The 23,945-nt window shown below is 40.9% G+C and overlaps 1 protein-coding gene across 1 annotated transcript in view; it reads left to right on the top strand.

Annotated features, from left to right (window-relative positions):
• The window catches only part of LOC109032891 (limbic system-associated membrane protein), a gene marked incomplete in the record, with an annotated part of 401,446 nt that overhangs the window by 215,048 nt on the left and 162,453 nt on the right, over positions 1–23,945 (top strand). The window contains 1 exon segment of the mRNA XM_072299275.1: positions 17,543–17,634.

The raw sequence follows: 23,945 nt of genomic DNA, 5'->3' as shown, positions 1-23,945 counted from the left end.
ATCTTTTAAATTTCATAGTTTCTGCGGTCAATTTATTAGCGGAGGTGTGTCCTTAAGAAAACCAGAGCGTATATTACATCATTCATCGCGGCAGTGCAGAACATGGTTTTCTCCACCTAAGATTCATCAACCAGTGATACACCATTACCTGCCCCACTTACACGGAAAAAACGAGTTTAGGGTTGGGACCTACATGTTAGTGCTGGGCACTAACGAGGGTTAGATCAAATGGAGCCAGCAAGTCAGAGGAGTGCTGGGCACTAAACAGCTCGAGGCTGGGTCACTAAGGAAGAAGTAGTGTCAAGCCCTAAAGTGACTTTGGAGCGAGCGTAAAATATGAAACGTCTCCGCCGGGATCGAACTCGGGTTGCGCCGGCGGAAGACCAGCGCGTTACCACCAGGCTATCGTGACTCCGACGTCTCATGTGTGAATTTACACCTGTTAAGCGCAACTACGTCTCGCGGCATCTGATTAGCACTACTCATGTTCAGTGCTCACCTGTACTGCCTTCCGGTGTTGAGCTGTACAGCGCTTAGACGCCAGCCCTCAACTACTCCCCACTAAACGGCCAGTAGTGCTCAACACTAGTCTTGTTTTTTCCGTGTATGACACGGATGAAACCAAGGTGGAAGAACCCACGATTTGCAATGCCGCGATGAATGATGTAATGCGCTCTCTATTTCGTTGAGCGGCAACTCCGATAGTTGGGTGTGGAAACTTGGTGATGGACAGATCTTATTTTTTTACAGATCTGCATAATCAAAAATAATTAAAACTTGATGCTGACCAGCGCAACCCACACATACTTGTTAAATTGCATGACGTAAAAAGTGTCTGTGGAATGACGTTAATATTAAGCGATACGCGCTCTCATCAGCAGCGCCGGCTGACTGATTGAATTCATAAAGAGTCTGGACTCTGGATCCTAAGGACTTTCTTTCCAGTGGAGATAAATTTCCGTCCGTACATAAATACATATAAGTCGCTTTACACACGGAAAAAACAAGACTAGTGTTGAGCACTACTGGCCGTTTAGTGGGGAGTAGTTGAGGGCTGGCGTCTAAGCGCTGTACAGCTCAACACCGGAAGGCAGTACAGATGGGCACTGAACATGAGTAGTGCTAATCAGATGCCGCGAGACGTAGTTGCGCTTAACAGGTGTAAATTCACCCATGAGCCGTCGGAGTCACCATAGCCTGGTGGTAACGCGCGGGTCTTCCACCGGCGCATTCCGAGTTCGATCCCAGGCGGAGGCGTCTCATATTTTACGCTCGCTCCAAAGTCACTTTAGGGCTTGACACTACTTCTTCCTTAGTGACCCAGCCTCGAGCTGTTTAGTGCCCAGCACTACTCTGACTTGGTGGCTCCATTTGACCTAACCCTCGTTAGTGTCCAGCACTAACATGTAGGTCCTAACCCTAAGCTCGTTTTTTCCGTGCAGCACTCCCTCGCGCTCTACGACTCCTAACCTCCACTGCTCTCTTTCAAACCACAAATCTTGGGGGATTGAGCATGAGCACCTTAACATTTCCACTTCAATCCCTTCCCTCCAACCTTTTATTGGGCGCCTTTTGCGTCTTCTTTCAGGAGGAACCCAGTCAAGGACCTTCTTCGGCAACCTGTCTCCTGCCATTCTCTGGACATGACCATACCAAATGAGTTGTTTTGTCATAATGCCATGCACGATGGTCTGCTCGGCATCCATGATATCCCGTACCGTCTCATTCCTGACGCGATCCTTTCTGGAAATACCAGCGGATCTACGCCAGAAGTCCATCTCTGTTGCCTCTAAAACCTCCCGGGTCCGCTGTTCATTTCCGTCCGTTCCATTCGTAATTAATTGGGTTTGAAATGTGACAACAACGCAATAACAGCGGACACTGCATCGGTAATTCAATGCAATCCGATTTCCATAAATTCAACGCACCTTTACCTCTGACGCTCAAGTGCACCCCTGCTGCTATACTCGCCCCCTCCTCGAGCGGCACATAATTGAAACAAATGTTTATCGCTCGTCCCAAACATGTGCCCTCGAACTCCGGCCCGACGCGGTTGTTTATTTTTACTGGCTTCGCACCCGCGCTAATTTTGATTTTTCAATTTTTCGTCGCGTCTGGTTTTTTTAAATGACGGTGCCTCGGATAGTTTTCTGCATGAGGAAACTCATCTGTAAATTGAAATGGGCAGTGGGCTGAGTTGACTCAACACTCGGCAGAAGTTGCGCAAATGCCTAAAATCGACAACACGAGCGTTATCGGCGGACAGCAATGGAGATGTTGCATGTGTGAGGTATTTGCGATTTGACGGTTGATTCTTATGTAAAAGTTCGCAAGAAACACGATGACGCCACTGGTTTTCTCTGAAATCAACTCCCAAGCTCAAAAAAAGCTTTCAAGTTGAGGCCAAAATGGAGGGGATATCCCACGCTATCCTGAGAGTCAACGTCTACATCAAGACAAACTCTCCATGCAAAGATAGGGAGCAAATACATTGACAGGGCTGCCACTTTATTTGGGGAATCTAAAACTGAAAACACGGCAGCCCTGTCAATGTATTTGCTCCCTATCTTTGCATAGAGAGTTTGTCTTGATGTAGAGGTGGACTCTCAGGGTAGGGTGGGATATCCCCTCTATTTTTGCCTCAACTTGGGAGCGTTTTTTGAGCTTGGGAATTGGTTTCAGAGAAAACCAGTGACACCATCGTGTTTCTCGCGAACTTTTACATAATAATCAATAGTCAAATTGCAAATTCTTCACACATGCAACATTTTCGATTCTGGCCGAAGGGGAAACAAGAGCAACAATTGGACGTATTTTTGCCATATGGAACTATGTGCATTAAGACATGAGCCCTAAGACCCATAAGAATACATGCTTAACAGGACTCACGAAATAATGCACACAGTTCCCTTTGTCAGAAATATGTCCGATTTGAATTGCGGGCCGAGTGGCACTCCGTACTGTTTACGAGTCGTCTCTGATTGGCTGATCCGCCTAGTGCCCATATTCTGGAGCCCTTGGAGAAAATAACACAGGGTTCATTTTTCATCGAAAACAAGGAAACATTTAGCCGTTGGAGTTTTCAGAGATCACTTCTCCCTATTTTTCTGAAGAAATTCATGGGTAAATACATGAAACTTTTTTCTCAGACACACAAAACAATTCGATCTAGAATTTTGTGTTTTCATGACACAAAGTGAACATATTTCTGTTAAACGGAACTAAGCGCCAAATTGAATTCCTTTTGAGGATTTTAGAATCCCCGATAGCGCGTTCTGTCAAACGGAACTAATAGCGCCATGGAAAAGCATTGCGAGTATAGGACGGAACGATCATCGCACTCTGCAACACCCGCCAATCCAAGCCCCCCGCTCCCTACCTCCCCCTATGGCGCTTAGTTCCATTTGATAGAAATACGTCCAAGTGTCACATTTCAAGTTGTTCAAAATATTTCAAAGCGTTTTGCTATTTAGTTCTCCTTTAATAAAATCTAACATGAGACGAAAAAAGCCAACGCCTTGTGCAGTGAGACTAATTCTAATTAAATCTGAATTTCACCCTATCTTTTGGACTCTTTGAACATTCCATCGTTCCCCTCTTCATTTTCCTCCTCAGGAAATACGCACATTTTCCTCCCTCGCTCTCATTCCCTACACACTCTCTCTCTCTCTCTCTCTCTCTCTCTTAGATTGACGAAGCAGCTTGATGAAACGACCACAGCGAATTTTTCGCCGAGTCCGTTGCCCCATAAAACTATGCAACAATAAACAGACTGCACTCTGTCAGCTCGCAAGAACGCACTTCGGGAGAAGCTCGAGCGCTAGTTGGAGGGACTCCGCCGTAGCCAAGCAGTGCTGAAAAATCTTCAAGTCTCTCTCCTTTAACCCTCGCAAAATATCAAAATTTCACCCGATAACCCGGCAACGTTGCGGGATTTCACCCTTGGCTGAAATAATGAGGGCAGTTAGGCGTGCGTCGAACTCGGACCCTCGGCCCCGACCCCGGCCCCGGGGGGAAAGAACCCCATTAAAAAAATTAGTTTGCAACGACTAACTTTCGCCGGGGCACTCGGGTTAGCTTGTTGGTCGCGGGAGCACCAACTGTTGACTTATAACGGGAGTAAATGGTTTGTTGCCGGACTGGCGTAGCGGTAGGTTGGTAGCACTGCTTGAACATCTACCGTTCTAAATATTTTGAAAAACAGTCAAAAACATCCTTAAAAAGCAAATATGGGCGAAAATGGCAGATAAAATACTCGGATAGTCAAAACGACGATCCTCGATGGTCATCAATCATTCTGCGATGACGTCATCGTCCAAGGACACCCCTAAATGAGCGAACTTAGCCAGAATGGCCGAAAATAGCTGAGAATCTCTAAAACAGACCGAAGTACCCGAAATAAGCTGCATCGAGTTCGGATGCAACAGGCACCACACTGGAAAAAAAACACATTGGATCTAGAGTCCAGACTCTTGAAAACATCGACAAGAAAAAATACTCTTGATTCAATCGGATTTAAGCTTAAATCAAAAGGAAATCCGCTCAAATAAAGAGGCTTGGTTCTTGATTTAAGCTTAAATCTGATTGAATCAAGAGTATTTTTCCTTGTCAATGTTTTCAAGAGTCTGGACTCTAGATCCAATGTGTTATTTTTCCCAGTGCATGCATTTCGCACACCATTACGGTGTCTCACAGCGGCGTGGCGTGTTTTGCGATACATAGCTTGATCTGTTATTTAAACCTATGGAATAAAATCGATAAACAGGGTGTTCGCAGCAAACACCTTAATAAGCGATTTTTTACTATGGGTTCATATAGGGAGATATCGATAATCGATCATTTACGCCACGCCACTGGTATCTCAAAATTTCCCCGTATAATCAAAATCAGAGGCTCAAATTTCTATAATAAGCCCGTTGATTCGTCCGAGATCAGGACCAGTGACGTGGCGAGAAATGATCAACTATCGATATTTTCCTATTTTAAGCTACAGTAAAGAATCGATTGTGTAAGTGTTCGTTCCGAAGACTCTGTCTATTGATCTTTTTCCATAGGTTTAAATAGCAGATTAATCGATATGTTGCAAAACACGCCACGCTACTGCAGAAATAAAGCTGCTACTGAGTTTCAAGAATCCCAGCTTTTTTCCTTTTATCAGGCAAATCAAAGGCATTTTTGTACTTAATTTTCAAAGTACAAACATAAACAGAAGAGGCAAATTTTTCCGATGGAATTCATTAATAATTATTTTTACGCGAGAGGCGAAAAAAACACGGACCATTTTGCTAAAAAATAAGCATAAAATTCCATCTCTAGGATCAAACCTGCCCACGGATTCATGACGTTGCAGATTTAAGTAATGATTTTTTTTAATTCTCAAGGAATTTGCAAGTTCTTCAGCAATTTGAAAAGTCTTGACAGAGCCTGACTCGGCAAAACAATAAAAAAAAAGTTAATAATCTCCCGAGGATTAGATTAAGGATATCAGTCTGAGGAGACTTGGCTCGCGCAGAGCAAGAAGAGACTAGAGACAGCAAGAAGTAGAGAGAGACAGCAAGAAGTAGAGAGAGACAGCAAGAAGAGAGTAAAAGAAAGAGAATGACTGAGGTACGTGCAATATTTTTTTAGGAAAAACGACGTATGTTCATTCAAGCATCGCCGAATCTCCTTTGGTAAAAACATTTGTTTTTTCGGAAATTCTGTGACTTTTCCAGGAAATTTCATTAGAGGTTTAGTATACAGTGCATCTAATAATTTAAAGGCAAAATTTTCGTGTCCTCTCTGAAAGATAAACATTTTATCAGGAGTAATTTGGAACACGTCTTATGCTCTCATGATGTTTTTTCGTAGTGCGGTACGTGGGATAAGAGACGATGGGTGTGGAGAGAGACGTGAAGTGGGTGTTATGGTACGGCCGCACAGCGGATCGATACAATGGAAGAGTTCGGACAAAATTTGGAAATTTTAAAAGCTTATAACTCCTTGAAATCTAAACTTAGAGATTTTAAAAATGGTTCCATTGGTTTCCTCGTGAGATTTCCTTCCAGAAACGTCCCTCAAAATTCTATTTGTGACAAATTAAACAACTAAATTTGCAGTTTAAGCCTAAAATTTCATGTCCGACCTCACTACTTGACTAGCTCCACTGTGCGCCGCGCCGCAACGCAACGCGCGCTCATCCGGGAAGATTTAATTAGATGTACGCTGAAGATGAACTCGAACTGCGAATCTGAGTTCAAAGCGAGTCATCCCTCAAACGCCTCAGGCGATCACTTAATACTCCATGCGACTACTCCTCAGCCGACATCCGGAGCCAGTCTCTCGACAGTCAACCAAGTCCATCTCTGCCGTGCCAAGGAAAAACGCCGTATGAGCCTCCAGCCGTTGCCAAGTTTCCTTTGACAAATCGCTAATTTTAGGGAGAATAGAGACGTTGCATGTGCGAGGAATTTGCGATTTGACTATGCTTTCATATGTGAAAGTTCGCGAGAAACACGATGGTGCCACTGGTGTATCCATGCAGATAATGCAGACATTCTAAAATCATGAGTTGAAAAACGCTGACTCCTTGAGTTTTAATAGTAGAGCCACACACAGTGCGGCGCGGTGTGCGGCCAGCGCGAGACGCGTATTGGCGCCTACAAGACTGCAAGGATACTACACGCATTGCGCGTAAAATTTGGCACAGGAATGCAGGGATACTTCACGCATTGCGCGCACGAGCAATGCTTGAAGTATTCCTGCAGTCTTGTAGGCGCTAATACGTGGTTCGCGTTAAAAATTATTAAAGCAGCTGTCCATCTTTTCCCGTTTATACCCTTCATTTCCCGGAGTTGGCGAAACAAGTTTTAGGTATTCTAATGGAGATGTTGCATGTGTGAGGAATTTGCGTTTTGACTATTGCTTCCTATGTAACAGTTCGCAAGAAACACGATGGTGCCACTGGTTTTCTCCGAAATCAACTCCCAAGCTCAAAAAAAGCTCTCAAGTTGAGGCCAAAATGGAGGAGATATCCCACGCTATCTTGAGAGTCCACCTTTACATCCAGACAAACTCTGCATGCAAAGATAGGGAGCAAATACATTAGCAGGGTTGCCGTGTTTTCAGTTTCAGAATCCTCTAATAAAGTAGTAGCCCTGTCAATGTATTTGCTCCCTATCTTTGTATGGAGAGTTTGTCTGGATGTAGAGGTGGACAGGATAGCGTGGGATATCCCCTCCATTTTGGCCTCAACTCAAGAGCTTTTTTGAGCTTGGGAGTTGATTTCAGAGAAAACCAGTTTGAGAATATAACTTACGGTAATCTTTGGACCGCGTTTAGGAGAAAGGAACTAAGCCACATCCGTTATTGCCAAATTTAACAAGGCCATTCAATTTTTTAAAAGAGAACGATTGTTTGGATTCCTTTGAAAATCTTAAGGAATTTACTTCGTTCTGTGCAAGAAATCCACATAAATTGTCACAAAAATTGGCACAACCGTTTTCCTGTGAAACATTACGGCAACATAGATTGGGCAATAGCTGATGTGGCTTGGTTCCTTTCTGCTTAACGCGGTCCATTTATACGTTTATGAAATGCTTCAAAATTCATTTTCCAATTACTTCATGAGCATGTGCAAAATTTCAAAATTAATTGGAAGACATTTTAAGTTTCAGAGATATGTACAAAAGCACTTTCAAAATTTCTCATAAAACCATTTTTAAGGTGTATTCTTAAAAATATTTATAATTTAAAATTTTTGGTTCAATATGGGTTTTAAGAATATTATATTAAATGACTTTATTTGTAGTTTTGAAGCGAAAGTAAAAAAAAGTAAAAAATTAACATACGTAAAGGTCTCATAATTGGAAAATGGTCAGAGTTAGAGAGGTGTAAATTAGCCGGCATTAAAAAAATAACGAACGGCGCTGCGGGGAACAAAGGCAACCGAAAGTCACAGCTTTTTATCCGAGGGCTCTTCAAAACGCCCCAACGACTGATGGGGTGCCAATTTGGCCCCGCAAAGTCTCTCCACAGGTCGTAGGAATAATGCCTCCGCGAGGAGCTGTTCTGGAGATTGCTACTTTTGGGTCGTCCCGTCGGCGAGGCGGGGGAGGGGGCAGGGGGGCGGAGGGTGGGGGCCCAAATCATATGCATTCTTTCTACGGCCGTGCATTCTTCCGAGCCGTTTCACGTGGAATTATTCACGACCGAGACGCACCGACTCGTAAAATTGCCGCCGAGGCTCGGGACCTTACTGTCGTGCTAAGGAAGAATGTCCTATGAACACTCGGATGTTGCCTAATTGCTCTATATAAAGGTTAAATGTAACCTCGAGTTAGGTTAGGTTAGGCTAGGTTAGGTAGAAATATGATAGTGCGGCGTAACGCATACTGCCGTATTAAGGAGGAGCATCGTATGAACATTTAAGCGTTACCGAATTTCTATGGCTAAAACATAAAATTGTGGATATCACACGGAGAAAAAAAACCTCGTGCGTGGGACCCGAAGTTTAGGTCATATGGATCTCTGAAGTTTTCGGATTGAGCATCTGAACACTTTAGATCTAGCTGTCGCGGTTCGGATCACACATCTGAAACTTTAGTGCTTACATCTGAAGTACTTCAGATGTGAGAACCGAAGTTTTTCGGATGTGAAAACCAAAGTACTTCAGATGTAAGAACTGAAGTTTCAGATGTGTGATCCGAACCTCAGCAGCTGGACCTAAAGTGCTCAATCCGAAAACTTCAGAGATCTATATGGCCTAAACTTCGGGTCCCACGCACGAAGTTTTTTTTCCGTGCAAAACGGTTTTTTTTTGCCGAAAGTTACATCCCTCCTCCTATCCTGAAAGCATCGATATTTTCCATGCACAATTGTCTATAACTCCGTTCAAACAAAACTTTGAGCTTCTAAAAAAGGTATTATTGGTATAACTCCGTTCAAACAAAACTTTGAGCTTCTAAAAGTGGTTCCATTGGTTTCTTCGTGAAATTTGCCTCTAGCAACACCCCTTGAAATTTAAAAGGTGACGAAATAAGCATCAAAATTCGCATTTTGCGTCAAAAATTTCATGTGTGGCCTTTCTGATTGATTCGATTTACTGTGCGGCACTAGACCCTGCTAAAAATGTTCCATGTAGAATCACGTGGAAATGACCCGATTTCCATGAGATTTCAGGGAAATCTTAACGTTTCCATGCAACTCACACGGAGACCAAGTCATTTCCATCAAATCTTCGTGCGGAAATGAAAACAATGTCTTATGAGCTCGACATGGAACTCGTAACACTTCCATGAAACTCACATGGAAACCAGGTCACTTCCATCAAACCTTCATGAAAATGAAAACAATTCCTCGTGAGCTCGACAAGGAACTCCTGACACTTGGAATCCTTGACTCACATGGAATTCAAGTCAGCCGTTTTCTTCTTCTTCTTCTTCTTCTTTTGATTTCCTTTTCAAGGACAAAAAAGTCAGCAAATTTTTCTACAAAAATTGGACAACGTCTTGTCTCACCCGCACATAGTTCACTGGAAAAAAAAAAAAAAAAAAAAAAAAAACACACCCACATATTGGCTCTAGAGTCCAGACTCTTAAAAACATCGAAAAGAAAAAATAATCTCGATTAAATCAGATTTGAGCTTAAATCAAGAATCAAGCCTCTTAATTTGAGCAGGTTCCTTTTTGATCTAAGCTTAAATCTGATTGAATCAAGAGTCCTTTTCCTTGTCAATATTTTCAAGAGTCTGGACTCTAGATCCAATGGGTTTTTTTATCCAGTGTCCTGTTTAGTATAAATACGTCCCATTCGCTTTTCCCGAAAATAAAAATATGATCCAGTGGAAATTTGGCCACATTTGCATGTTCATACGGAGTTATTTCTTAGCACGGGAGGTGGAGCCCTGATCAAAGCGGAAACAATCGTGAGCCGGGAGCTAAGGTTCCCGCTCCGGAATCCGGATGTTAATGAGAAAAAGGAAGGCGCTGCTGTGGCGCAGTCATTTACCTCGCGCCCGGGCCCCATGCAAATATGTCTTTGAAGAAAAAGGAAGAATTTTATATCCGCCGTCGGAAGACGTGATCTCCGGTATTTTCGTCCCCGTGAGATAACCATATGCTCCAACTCGGGACATCCGCATGAGCATGTTCCAACATGAAACCCGCTATTAAAAAATGTTTCGCATTTGTTCATATTTTACGAAAAACGATCGGACCATATCGATGGCGAAGACTGCCTATCTTTATTGCAACGCTCAATTGGACCGAGTTTATCAGAAAGGTTCCAATCCACATCAAGTTGAAACTGGAAAAAAAGAGGTACACTGGAAAAAAAATACATTGGATCTAGAGTCCAGACTCTTGAGAACAATGACAAGAAAAAATACTCTTGATTCAATCAGATTTTTCCTTAAATCGAAAGGAAATCCGCTCAAATTAAGAGGCTTTGTTCTTGATTCAAGCAAAAATCCGATTAAATCAATAGTATTTTTTCTTGTCGATGTTTTAAGAGTCTGGACTCTAGATCCAATGTGTTTTTTTTTCCAGTGTATGAAGTTTTATTCCTCTATAAGACTCAATGTGGAAAGTAAACTTTCACCCCTTATTTTCATAAACTAATATTTTTTTTCGACTTTGAGTTTTTGGCAGAGGAAAATATGCAACTATAGAGACACTCAAAAACATTCTAATCTTAATTTCTTCGAAAATGTGGGTTGGTTCCTTTCTGATGAACTCGATTCAATTATATCCTATCATAGATACACATATTTCTACGAACAGCCCGAAACAATGGTAACAGTAGAAAGACAAGGGGGGAACAGGAAACAAGGTAAAATACAACAATATAAAACCCAAGACAAAAAAATAGTTGTCTTTTCTTTTTTGATCGCCGCCACCAAGATGTAGCTCTCAGGTTTTTCTTCGATATTTTTAGTGCTACCGCGGTTAACGACATCATAAAATCGTGTTTTTCCAGGCGCGCTATATCAATTAATGTTCAGCGTAAAAATTTGCGGTCTGGACGGATCTTATTATTTGGACTACATTTTGCAATTTGGACTTATAAATTCTGGCTCATCTGAAAAAACACTTATGTGCATAGGGAAACTAATGGCTCAAACGTTATTTTTCGACCGGGTCGGAATTTATAGTTCCTAATGGCAAAATTTAGTCCATTTTTAGTCGATCTGCGAGAATGAAGCATCAAAACACGATTCTGTGACCAACGCAACTGACCGATTCGCCTTAAATGGCAACCTCGGTCTGCAATCTCCGTAGCTAGAGACGAACAATATCGCAGATGCATTGAAAAATCAACGTCAATCAAGGCGACGAATAAAAAGTGCAAAACGTCGAGAAGGGGGCGAGCGGGCGGCGCAAAAAAGGGGCGAAAAAATTAATTCTTCTCATCAAGTCACGTTCGGGCGGGCGCGGGGCCACGAGGTGCGAGAGGCGCCCGTGGCGCGATCTTGTTTCAGATACGTTTCTGACAGCCCCCCCGCTCGAGGAGGTGGCGAAAAAATGCGAGGGAGAACTGTAATTAATAACACTCCAATTATTATCCGGAACTCTTCATGGAAATCCGCGAGGGATGAGCGGCGACTAGAAAAGAGGACGCGTCGAGGAAACTGCCGTCCGAGAAAAAAACGTCGTGTAAACGTCGCTCAGTGGACCGAGACAATCAGAGAGGTCGGACATGAAATTATTTACTAAAACTGCGAATTTGGGTGTTTATTTCGTCACATTTTACATTTCAAGGGGTGTTTTCGGAAGAAAATTTCACGAGGAAACCAATGAAATCACTTTCAGAAGCTCAAAGTTTTGTTTAAACCGACTTATAAGTAATCAAAGTTTCAAAATTTTGTCCAACCTCTCCTATTGACTCGATCCACTGTGCGTCGGAACGTTGCCGCTTTCCTGAAATCTTAGACCTTTTTAGGAAAATTATGATTTTTTCCCCTCGAAATTTGTGGAGAATTTTATTCGCAATGGAGAGTTTGCTTCGTCTGAAAGTTTTTAACAAGCAAAGTTCGCAGTGTTTTTCATAAATTTCTTCTCATGCCCGAATTGTGGAGAAATAGATTAAAAAGTGAGAAAATGCGCCGCCTAGTGACGTCATCTGGCGGCATTTTCAATTTAAACACGTGTATTTTATCAGATTTGGTTATTTTGTCATATCTCATTCAATAATTGTTCAATATAGAGACCGAGGATGTCTGTGTGCTCTGTCTTCCCTGTCTGCAACGTCTCCATTCTATCTTCGCAAATTTTCAGTAAAGCAAATTTGACAAAATAAACCAGAATTAGCCTAACAACATGAGATATTTCTTATTTTCTGTTTTTTTTTTTTCAATTATCTGTTCAAAAAAAAATGCGAACTATGTTCTGACTTAAAATTTTGTGAATTCCCTGGTAAAAATTGGCAGTAGAATCTGTGTTCCAAAATACCATAGACCTACAGCCGGCTGTGAGATTTCCAATAGCTTCTATAGCCGGCTACACAATTTTTTATAGCCTTTTATGGCCGAAGGTGATTAAGCAACAGCCAGGCGATAAAGTGTATGCTAAACGTTACTAATTACGGATGCTAGGACTTAGTGAGTTTTTGGAATACTGCTCTCTTTTTGGGCCGTAGTATCTTGATTTATTTTGTGAGGAAAGCTCCGTACTTTTGATGGATGCCTACCATTACTAATATATTAGAGCACCTTCAGTTTCGTATGATACTGTGCAATACCTCTGGTGTGAAATAGTTGCTTCAAGCGTCGTGGCAGGCGGGCAGCCAGCGCGAAACACGCATTGGCGCCTGCAAACCTAACAGGGATACTTCAAGCGTTGCGCAATGCGTGAAGTATCCCTGTTAGGTTTGTAGGCGCCAGTGCGTCGCCGCTCCGCTTTGTGTTACGCTCTAATATTTAATCTGGCGGAGTCAGCGATTTTTAACTCATGATTTTGAAATGTTTGCACACTCTTTATGGATTATTCTCATTTTAATTGATGAAAAAAATATGTATTAAAGGAAAATATTATGTGTGTTTTGTAAATATTAAGGTGGTTCCGTATCAAACTTAATGATTTCCAAAGCACACGAATTTCTACACAATTTCTTATAGCCTTTCCATAATCGATGGCGAAAAAGCAACAGCCAGGCGATAAAGTGTAAAGCCCGGCGATAGGAACTATAGCCCAGCTGAATAATTTTTTATCGCTTCGTATAGCCCGACCGCATGATTTTCTCCGCATTCTACAGCCAGCTATATGATTTTCTGTAGCCTTCTTTAGCCGGCTATAAGAATTCCTATGGTATTTTGAGTCGCAGCTCTTATCGCCAATTTTTACCAGGGTTTATTTTGCATTATCAACGAGAAATTAATAGGATGTATTAAGGTATTATGTTGTTCAATTCTTCATAAAAACAATAAAAATCAGTGGTATATTGCAGCAACGTGAAAAAAACAAGCAAAACTGAGTTCTGCCGTGCTGAGAAACAACGCCGTATGAGCATTCAAAATCAAATTTCCAGCGATAAAATATGAACTTTTGAGGGCTGATATGAGTGTTTTTCCTTGACATTTTTAAATAATTTAGATCAAATCGCAAATGAAATTCTGTGAATATTTGGAAGAAGAATATTCACAGATTATACGAAAAATTTGTGTTTTATTGAAGGAGATATGGCAACGTCTGATGGCTCTTACGGCGTTTTTCCTCAGCATGCGTAAAGTTGGTCCTCTGAATTTGACTATCTGATTAAACGTTTGAAAATATACCCGACTTAACCAATAGTTTAAGACGTATATTTATTTTGGTTGCGATTTCTCGAGAAGAGAGTGGTGGAAGGAGGTTGGTGCACGTAGCGTTGAGTGGCGACAAATGAATTGCAGTAGATAGACTGCAGTGGTTGACCACGACCACATGTAGCTGTCACCTCGCGTAGAGCCCGGCGAAAAAAAAATTATGTGTTAATTTTCCAACCGCCGTTTCTCTCCTGCGGAAAATTCCGTGCCATCCATAACTTTCCACGTGAAGTCACCTCTCACCCTGTGGAGTCCAATCTGCTTTCATCGCAGGTGTTGCATGATGCTCTCTTTATTCCCACAACTCATGTCCGAATCCAGAGGAAGTTCGTGTACAACGATTACGTTGAGTCGGTTGAGTCTCTCTACATAAGACTACAAATTTCCAACTGTACATTTCTTTCACAAAACGTTGCATACCAATACTGCCGTCTATAGTAAAAACCCCGTGATTCCAATCAACACTTTGTATTTTTCTTCCACTTATACTGTACTATTACAAGAAAACCTGATCATTGAGATGCTTCATTTCGTGAATTTGAATTCTCAGTGGTATGCTATAGTTATTTTAGAACTGAGAAGGATAAATGGTCGTTAGTTTTTCGGAATTGAGAAATTTTTTAGGTAAAAAGCTGAAAACATCTAGAATGGAGTTACGGCGTATTCACTGAGGACGGCAGAATGAAGTTGCAGCTGAAAAATAACTTACGAGGTCTGTCAGATTAGAAACCGGATTTTGGTGATAACTAGCTAACAATGCGTCCGAATTAGATTGTCTATATTCCGGTTAGGTCTCATCGGCCATGTTTTGTTGAGTTGGTGAGCCAATCAACCGTTTGAGCGCTCTACAAAAGAAGAACTCTAATGACAACACGAAAACAAGAGGCGGCTGCCTATCTGCTGAGCGCTTAAAAAAGGTAACTGACAATAATCGGGTTTAAGAAAATTTGACTCCGGTGTTAAATAAGGGTAAAAATATAATCCTTTTGTGCAAGATATTATTAAAAAAGCAGATTATAAGACTGAACTTGATTGTTCTTATTTTCCGTGGAGCGCTGCCTACTCCCAATGCTAATTTGCAAAGGAGCGAAGAGCGGAGACTCCTTTATCCAACACGGTTCCGTACCCCTTTTATCGTAACTCAAAAGTCATCCAGTTCCGGAGGTTTTCAATCTAATCAATTTCCGGTAGTTATCTCAACGATGGATCCGAAGTTCTCTGAACTCCGGAAGTTTGTAATCCAATCATATCCGGTGGTTTTCCCCTTTAAACGTGTACGCTGCGGCTATTACTGTTTCTAACTCCGCGGAAAGATAAGTCGATATTAGAATGAGAATATTTTATATCGCAAATGATCGCCCGCAACAAAATGAACAAGTTGGCTTACAACTTATTTTTTTAAACAAAAAGTTGATGTCGAAAACTCTTTCCTCCCCTCCTCTTGATTCTCTATGAGAACAAACGGCTTGCATATTTTTTTCATCGGCTTGTATATTTTATTTCAAAATAAAAAAAGTGCGCAATTTCTCTCAAAAACACTACTTTCAATTTTTTGACCAAACTTTCCCCCTACTCCCCATACATAAACAAATCGACCGAAAACGTATTATCTCTAATACAATAATTTTTTTTAATCCAAATGCATTTTAATTATTCAACCCAACGCTCTCCTGGCCTCATCATGACCGAATTGGCTTGCTCATACCTCCTAACAGATGAGAGCTTTATATTTTCGGAAGCTTCAAGTTTTGAGTTTTCAGCCCAACTTCTTTCCTTCCGCCAAATCTGAAAACATATTGAAACATGTTGGACTGTAGCAATACGTATTGAAAATATCAGGATGAGAGCCAATACACTGTGATCATACAAAATTTAAATTTACTACTCACATTTGGTCATAACGAAAGACTTTTGCATTTGCTATAACCCAATGGGAGTATTAAATTTAAATTATGTATCATCACCGTATATTGGCTATAATCCTAATATTTTGAAAAACATAAGCTTGAAACATATCAACATTGAAACTTCCATACGTATCTCGTTTGCGACGTCTAAAAATCTCCGACCCTGTTTTATTTTTTGAGAGAAGAACAAATGGACACCATTTCTTGAAGTTTTTCCAGAATTTGCCTCACTTCAAAGGAAAAAATCAAGGAAGTTTTTAAGATTTGAAGTTGAGTAGTTCTTTATTTAAAAACTAAAGTATTAAAGGAAGTTTGCAACGTCGAAAATTAAGGGTTTGGGAGTTTCACCGTTGACATGCTCTTTGGAATACGATAAATTATTTTAATTTTGACACATTTTGATTCCTACGGATCCGAAACTCTCCTAGTCCCCTTCAGGACCAAATTGGCTCGTTTATGCTCCAGAATATGAGAAGCCATTTTCCATCTCAGCCTTTGAATTATAATTTTTGAGCCGACTTCCCCCACTCTCAGAGCGTAATGTAATTTATGGACGACCCCTAAGACTAAGCTAACCTGCCGTCTTAAAGAAGAACGCCGTATGAACATTCAAAAGTTGCCAAATTTCCACGAATAAATTGCTCATTTTTGGCAAAAGTTATGAATATTTTTCCTTGAAATTTTCAGATCTTTTAGATTAAATTGCGATCAAAATCGTATGAAAATTTGGAGGAAAAATATTCACAATTTTCACGGTAAATTTATTTTTCATTGAAGGAGATATGACAACGTATGGAGGCTCATACGTCGTTTTTCCTTACCATGGCAGTATCGTAAGGACTCTCTCGACCTTGCAAGTTCCTACCAGGGCGGTCGAGGATTCCCCAGTTTTGACAACTTTCAATCCTCTTCCGTCTCGGGCCGGCTCAATCAGGGCTCAAACTAATGAGCTTTTATGGCTCCGTCGGGCGTGCGAATGTGACGTAAGCGTCATAAACAGAGCTTCCCCGCTCGTTACCGCTCTCGAAAGCGGTGATTTGATGTCGGGGAAAAAATAAACGGCTTCGGAAGTGGGACGTCGGGAAAAACAAGTTGACAAACAAGCCGAGGGACAGCAAACAATCCTTAATAACCAGCGCTGGAGGACTACCGATGACGCGCGACGGCGAGCGCAGCCGTGACGTCACAGCTTTGAGCATCATTCCTAATCAACGCTTTTTATTTTGCTCTCTCTCTCTTCGATAGCTTCAGTCTTTGAACCTTTTTTTTTTTTTTTTTTTTTTTTTTTTTTTTTTTTTTTTTTTTTTTTTTTTTTTTTTTACACTGGAAAAAAAACACATTGGATCTAGAGTTCAGACTCTTAAAAACATCGACATGAAAAAGTACTCTTGATTCAATCAGAATATAGCTCAAATCAAGAACCAAGCCTCTTAATTCAAGCGGATTTTGTTTTGATTCCAGCAAAAATCCGATTGCATCAAGAGTTTTTTTTCTTGAAAATGTTTTTAAGAGTCTGGACTCTAGATGCAAAGTGTTTTTTTTTCCGGTGTACACAAACTGATTGCGATAGACGCACGGGTCGTAAAGTTAGGTTGTTTTAGGTTAGTTTAGGTTAGGTTAGGTTAGGTTGGGTTAGATTAGGTTAAGTTAGGTTAGGTTAGATTGTATTGATATCCTCAGCTTTATGCTGATTTTGAACGCACGTTGCCTAAAAAATTCCAACTTACTGTATTTTTTTCTGTACACCCCGCGTAATAGAATATGTATAGAAGATATATTTTTTCTGTGCATGATTCTGAAAATTTCAAAGGTGGAGACTTTCTTGTTTATTGTGAACACGTGTTTACATTTGTTGCAGATGCCTTTATAATGAGCCTGATTTAAGAGATAACGTCAAGAAAATGGTTTCCATGGAAGAAAATGGAGTCTAGACCGCCCGCAAACATATCAGTGAGTATGAACCGCAATCGTGTAAAATTTACTCATTTGTTGTGGAGAAAGTATTGTATGAAAGGAGAGGTCTATATAATTCCACAGGAAGGAGTAGTTTGGACTGAATATTGCAGAAAATAGCCAAGTCACTTGCATTGTAACAGCAGTTATAAGAGAACTCGAGTTTTACTCTTCCGGGTATATGAGTGTTTTCTTAAATACACTAAAAGTAACTAATGAACTATACTCAAACAAAGGTACGACTCTGAGACCTATAAAAAATGGCTCGGAGATCCATAATTTCTAACCAAAGTGACTTACCGTCTACGGTATGGCTTTCTAAGCCATACTTTATTGGTCGTGAACCTATAAGCATGGCTCCACGAACTACATTTTATGGCTCCATGATCCATAACTCGGCCGGTAAGTCACTCTTCCCATACTTTTTTTGAGTGAGTTACTGAGTCCATAGACAGACCTCAGACGGTAGCTTTCAGAAGTTAAAAGCTTTAATTTCATTCCTCTAAGTTCTTCTAGGTAGGTAGGTTTGGGTTAACGATACACAAGCGGAAAAATTCATCTAGCCTAATGGACCTCTCTAAAGGAGGATTCAATGGAGTCTATAGTAGTTTTTGCCTCGTGCTCTCTGTTTCCGCCTTAATCGGCGCGACTTGGCGTGGAACTCTCCAATTTTGTTTACTCCCGACTATCCCTTTTTCTCTTGCGTCCTCTCAGAAAAAAATCAGTGGTGTACCCAGGTCTTTTTTCCTGTTTGCTTACTTCCATCCAAATCTGATCCGTAATAACGTCAAACCATCTCTCTTGATGCCTGCCTGCTTCCGCTCTGCCATCGACTATGCGCTAACAATCTTGAGCTATTCTGCCGTGCTAAGGAAAAACGCCGTGTGAACATCCGAGAGATGCCAAATTTCTCTCGATAAAATGTTTATTGTTGAAGAAAATTATGACTATTTGTCTTTGAATTTTTCAGGAACTTGAGGTGAAATTGCGAACAAAATCGTCTGAAAAATTGTAGGAAAATGGACCACTTGACAAGGTACGAATTAAAGGATTCTGATACATGTTTCTTAACCAGAAGTTCACGCAAAACACAATTCGCGCAAAGAAAATGACGGAAACCAACTGCTATAACGAAGATACTAACATATTTATTTCACATTGGTCACAAGGAATTTGAGCTGCCCGCTCACAAGAAACTCAAAGCTCTACGTAAGTCAAATCGCGCATCACAACGGTTCCAGCAATCTTCTCTATCGAGCAATGTTCATTTCCTACCATGTATTTTCCGAACTATAAGCAATTTGCTATAGCTGAGCCAAAGCGTCAAGATTGAGGTTGCCAGATTTTTATATCGCAGAAACTGTCATGATAAACGTTTAGCGCGCGATGTGAAACACGAAGAGCATTGAGTTTTCATGAGCGGGTGGTTTGAATTCACGCATCAAGAATCATTAAATATCTTCGTAAGGGGTTGATTTCGGTAATTTTCGTTGTACGCATCATGTTCTACGTGAAATTTTGGTTAAGAATCATGTATCAGAATGCTGAAGTTCTTACCTTGTCTGGTGTATCGACAAATTTTCCCGAAAATTCGTGATTTACCAAAAGAAATGTGGCAAAACCTGAAGGTTCATACGGTGTTTTTCCTTGGCACGGCAGTATTACACCCGTATTTTTTTTCTAAACTCTCCATGCAAATCCGCCTTCATCTAAGTCTGATCCCATGACGTCAAACCGAAAGGAAATCAATTTCACAGGATATACGGGTATGATGTCCCTTCGGAGGAATCGACGGGGACCTTATTGACTCGGGCTGGTATCCCTTTCGGCGCCCGCTTATGCTCTGTCGTCCCAAACGTGTAAACAAAACACTCGCACGGGCCTGCCCGCGCAAACACTCTTCTCCCGAGTCGGTTCCATCACTCTTTCCCGCCGCGCCATCGATCCCCGGTGTCTTTATTTGCGCTTTTGTCGGGCCCGGGCGTGCAACCCATATCAGTGGCGTGGCGCGAATTGCGATGTATCGAGTGTTGTGCCATTTAAACCTATGGTATAGAATCGATTATTAAGGTGTTCGCTGCTGACACCCTGTTAATCGATCCTTTTCCATGGGTTTAAACGGCATAACAATCGATATATCGCAATGCACGCCACGCCTCTGACCCAGATCTCGGCGGTTTTACGACCGCGCCACGCGCTGAAAACATTATCATGTCAAATTGGGAACTTAACTCCCCGACAAAAGACGCCTCTAAGTCACGTATTGAGTGTCGGTGATAAATATGCTTGGGAAAAACGCAGAGTGTCGCGTCTTCCTTTTATTTCCGCGTGTGATCCCCGCATTCAGAAGTGGCACCGACACGTCTTCGAGAGTTCCGCACGCGGGACTCCCGGTTGAGTTACGCTTTTCTCGAATCCCTCCGCGTTTGTCGTGAAAAAGAGCAACGAATCCACCTGACGTGGAACGCAGTTTGCACGTGCTGTTATGTACTTTGGGGTTCATCTCGGAGTGGAGTTACTGCTCTTTTTCGTAGCTTGGCAGCCGTGTCTGATACCTCGGTGCCCGCTGGCGTGGACTCGGTCTTATTTAGCTTTTTAGTGGAAGAGATAGCTCGGCGTTGGTGCCAACAAAAGCACCGATTTTGGATCCACGGATTGTTCTTTTGATGGCGGCTCGAGATAAAAACAGGTTTGCTGCTTTTCGCGAAGTGTAAATATCGTGGCGTCTTTTAGAGTTCCCAGGAAAAAGTGGGATCTCCCGAGGGACATATTGAGAGGCACCAAGTCCGACTGAATAAAAGTGTCATGCACGAATTATCGCTCCTTGACGTAAAGTTCAATTTTCACGTAAGCTTTGGAACGTACGGAATATTATGGACCCTGAGACTCATTTTAAGGAGTACATATTAACGGTGGGTTTCAGGACATTCTGTCAACGATTTTTTGTCCGCGCACCTGTTTTGTCCAGTAGTTTACGTCCAAGCGGAAAATAAGATTTGTGTTGAAAGAAACATACAAAAATGAATAAAAATGGGGGAAAACCAAGAATCTTGCAATCATTAGTTTTAACCCGTATGTACATCGATCTTTTAGAGTCAAATACGTCCAATTTTAAGCGTTTGGTTGCGCGTACACACGCTGCAGCACAGTAAAAGCACAAAATATAAAAGAAATAATTAAAAAAACTTTGGGGGTCATTAAATTTGACAAGGAACTACCTTAATATTTACAAGACACATTTTATATTTTCCTTAAATACATATTTTTTTTCATCAATTTAAATGAGAAAAATCCATACAGAGTGTAGAAAAATTTCAAAATCAAGAGCTGTAAAACGCCTCCGCGATTTTAAATATTAGAGCCTACACTGAGCGGGGCGGTGTGCTAGTGCTACCTCAGAACGCGCACTAACACCTACAAACCTAAGGGGATACTTCACGCATTGTGCAACGTTTGGAGTATCCCCTTAGGTTTGTAGGCGCCAATGCGCGTTGGGAGTTGGCCAGCCGCCCGCCGCTCCGCAGCGTGCCACGGCGCCTCAAGCAACTATTCCACAACAGAGGTGTTGCAAAGTATCAAACGAAATTGAAGGCGCTCCAAAATTTTAAGAATGATGGGCGTCCTTCGAGAGTACGGAGCTTTCCTCGCAGTAAATCAAGGTACTACAGCACGAGCTCCCGTGCCGAAAAAACGCGTGGACATAAACTACTAGAAGCGTGCGGTGTGCGGACAAAAAATCGTTGTCGAAATGTCCTTCAACCTAACAGTGATCACACCATGTTTCTTGGTTTGCGACGTTGCAGACGTTCTGTTATACTTTATTTTTTAATTGGGAAACTATCGGTAGTTTAAAGACCTTAAAATCGTGTAAAAATGGATCGCCTTGTGTAAAATAATGAGGTGGAAATCGTTTAAAGTAAGAAAAACTGCCGGAACTGCAAAAGAGAGTCCCAATATTCACTTGCCATTGGTGCTGAGGAGTATTTTCGTTAATTCAAAGAGCAACTCTGCGCTAAGTAAAATTTTAATTCTGAAAACGAAAGTTTCCTCCTCGCGCTGATTTGTTTCAGTTGGGATAATCAGAAAATTTGTTCTACGATAACAGAACTTTTCTTCCCGCGACTAGAATCTACCGTTGCGCAACCAGTTACTTCCTTGGCGCAAAGAGTATTTACCTTAACTTAGTGGGGAAGTGGCAAATAGACGGTTTTCTTCGTCGTAATGAGACCAATTTTTCATTTTAGTGCTTCTTGGGAAACGATAAAAGGGAAGTCTGTATATATTTATTACCAAAAAGTAAAATTTTAGGCGTTAAAATATAGAGCTCATACAGTAAAAAATTAAATAAATAAAATTATAAAAAATAAAATAAATACATGAAACAGACGACTGAAATATCTTCGTGACGGCTTTGAACAAGGCAGCTGAGTCTCCCTAGTGGCTTAGCTCACTCGACTTGGCAACACCGGACGCGGTGCTGTTTACGGGACGGGAGTACAGCGCCCGTTTAAGAAAAGTTTATCAGTCAAAAACATCGTAAATAATTTCAGCAGTTTCGCCTGAGCAAAAAAAAAAATTCACCCACGATTTATGACGCTAGTGGGTAAGCTGAAAACTGTGCTGTCGAGTTTCCGAGCAAAATCGTTCTTTTCTGAGGAATGTTTGAATGGCCTTTCTTCAAAGGAATGAATCACGGGACAGGGTAAGAATAAAATGAACATGAGATATACCTACTTCCTCGTCGAAATTTTAGAAAATCTGATGTTAGTGTTTATAATCTCATTAGGATTAGTAAATCCGAACTATTCTCTCAATGAATACCTATATTTAAGTAGGTCAAAACTACTTTCAAATAAAATGAGTGCAAATGTAGATTATGTGTCGTATAACGTCACTATTCAAGTGTTGGATTCCACAAAAATCTTTCCAAATCCCATGCGCTATGTATGTAAATTCTGAGGAAAAAGAAATATCCAGCACACTGAAGAATTTCTTAAGAAATCTTAAAGAAAACTGACATTAAGTCAATTGGCTACTGAATCCAAGTTGAATTCGATTTCTTGACAACCAGACAAAACGCGTGCTGTGGTACTAAATTTTGTATCTTGTTTAGTTGTCTATTATGACATGCACGTCTTCATTTGGAAAGATAAGACACCGCACCGGCAGAGGTTTCAATATCCCAACAATACCGTTGAGCAGTTTCAGCACATCAGTGTTGAAGATCGTGCCCATATCAAGGTCTATATTTGCTTAGGGGAAACTAATTTTGCAAATAACAGAAAATAAATACATATCTCGATACTTTTGGAAAAGCCAATTTAGCATTTTTGGTCACATCCGCAATCTTGGAGTTTAAAATTTTGAAGGTTTATTAAAAAGTCGAGTTTCTCATCACAAAAATACCCCCTGATACCAAATTTCACAAAAATCGATCGAATTTGGAGCTGAAATGACACATTGGGCCACATTAGCGATTTTTTTTCTTTAAATTTTGAAACTTTGACCAAATATTCGAGTTTTTTGTCCAAAGATACCCCTGCGTCAAATAACAGGTGCGTCCAAAAACTACACATATGTTTCAAGAACAAGTTTTCCTTCGGGTGAGCTTCTTTCGTTGGTCACATCAATAATTAATAGGCCATTCTTTTTAATAAATTAGGACTTAAATTTTTGCCACAGGCAATAATAGGCATAAAATAGGGAAGGTACTTCAAAATGAAGCAGTTATCAGGTGACAGGCTTCATTTGGTAGATCAATCAAGTCGAGTTAGGTTCCAACCTAAGAATACAACTATTTAAACTTCGGTGTGTTGCACAGTATCATACGCATTTGAAGGCGTTTTAAATTGGTCCGACCGCGTTATACGGAGAGGAGAGTCTTGACGTGATGACTTTGAGTGCTGTTTGCGCTGCACTAGTCGTACGAAAAATGATGAGTAATTTTAATACAATAATGTTACGAAGACCCTAAAATGACATTTTGAGTTGAAATAAGTTTGAAGAAATTTAAAATGTTGAGTTAAAATTTATTTCAAACGAATGCTAAAGTCTGAATGTAATGTTTTATGCCAAGAGGTTTTCTCATAGAAGATCATATTAGAATCAAGGTGAAAAAATTAAATAAAAAGTATAAAAAATGTATTGGTTGTTAGGCAAAAGATCAAAATTGTCAAAGAAAAACAAAATAAGGTAGAAAGATTTCAGTCGAAGGTTCTGCGAGAAATTATTGGAGTAGGTACCATAGTTCGTAAGGAACGAATACATAAGGAGAGAATTGGAGGTTTACGGTTAGACAAGTAACTGCT

Source organism: Bemisia tabaci, chromosome 4, assembly GCF_918797505.1.
Source record: "Bemisia tabaci chromosome 4, PGI_BMITA_v3".
NCBI lineage: Eukaryota > Metazoa > Arthropoda > Insecta > Hemiptera > Aleyrodidae > Bemisia > Bemisia tabaci.
This window is presented reverse-complemented; position numbering and strand designations above follow the sequence as displayed.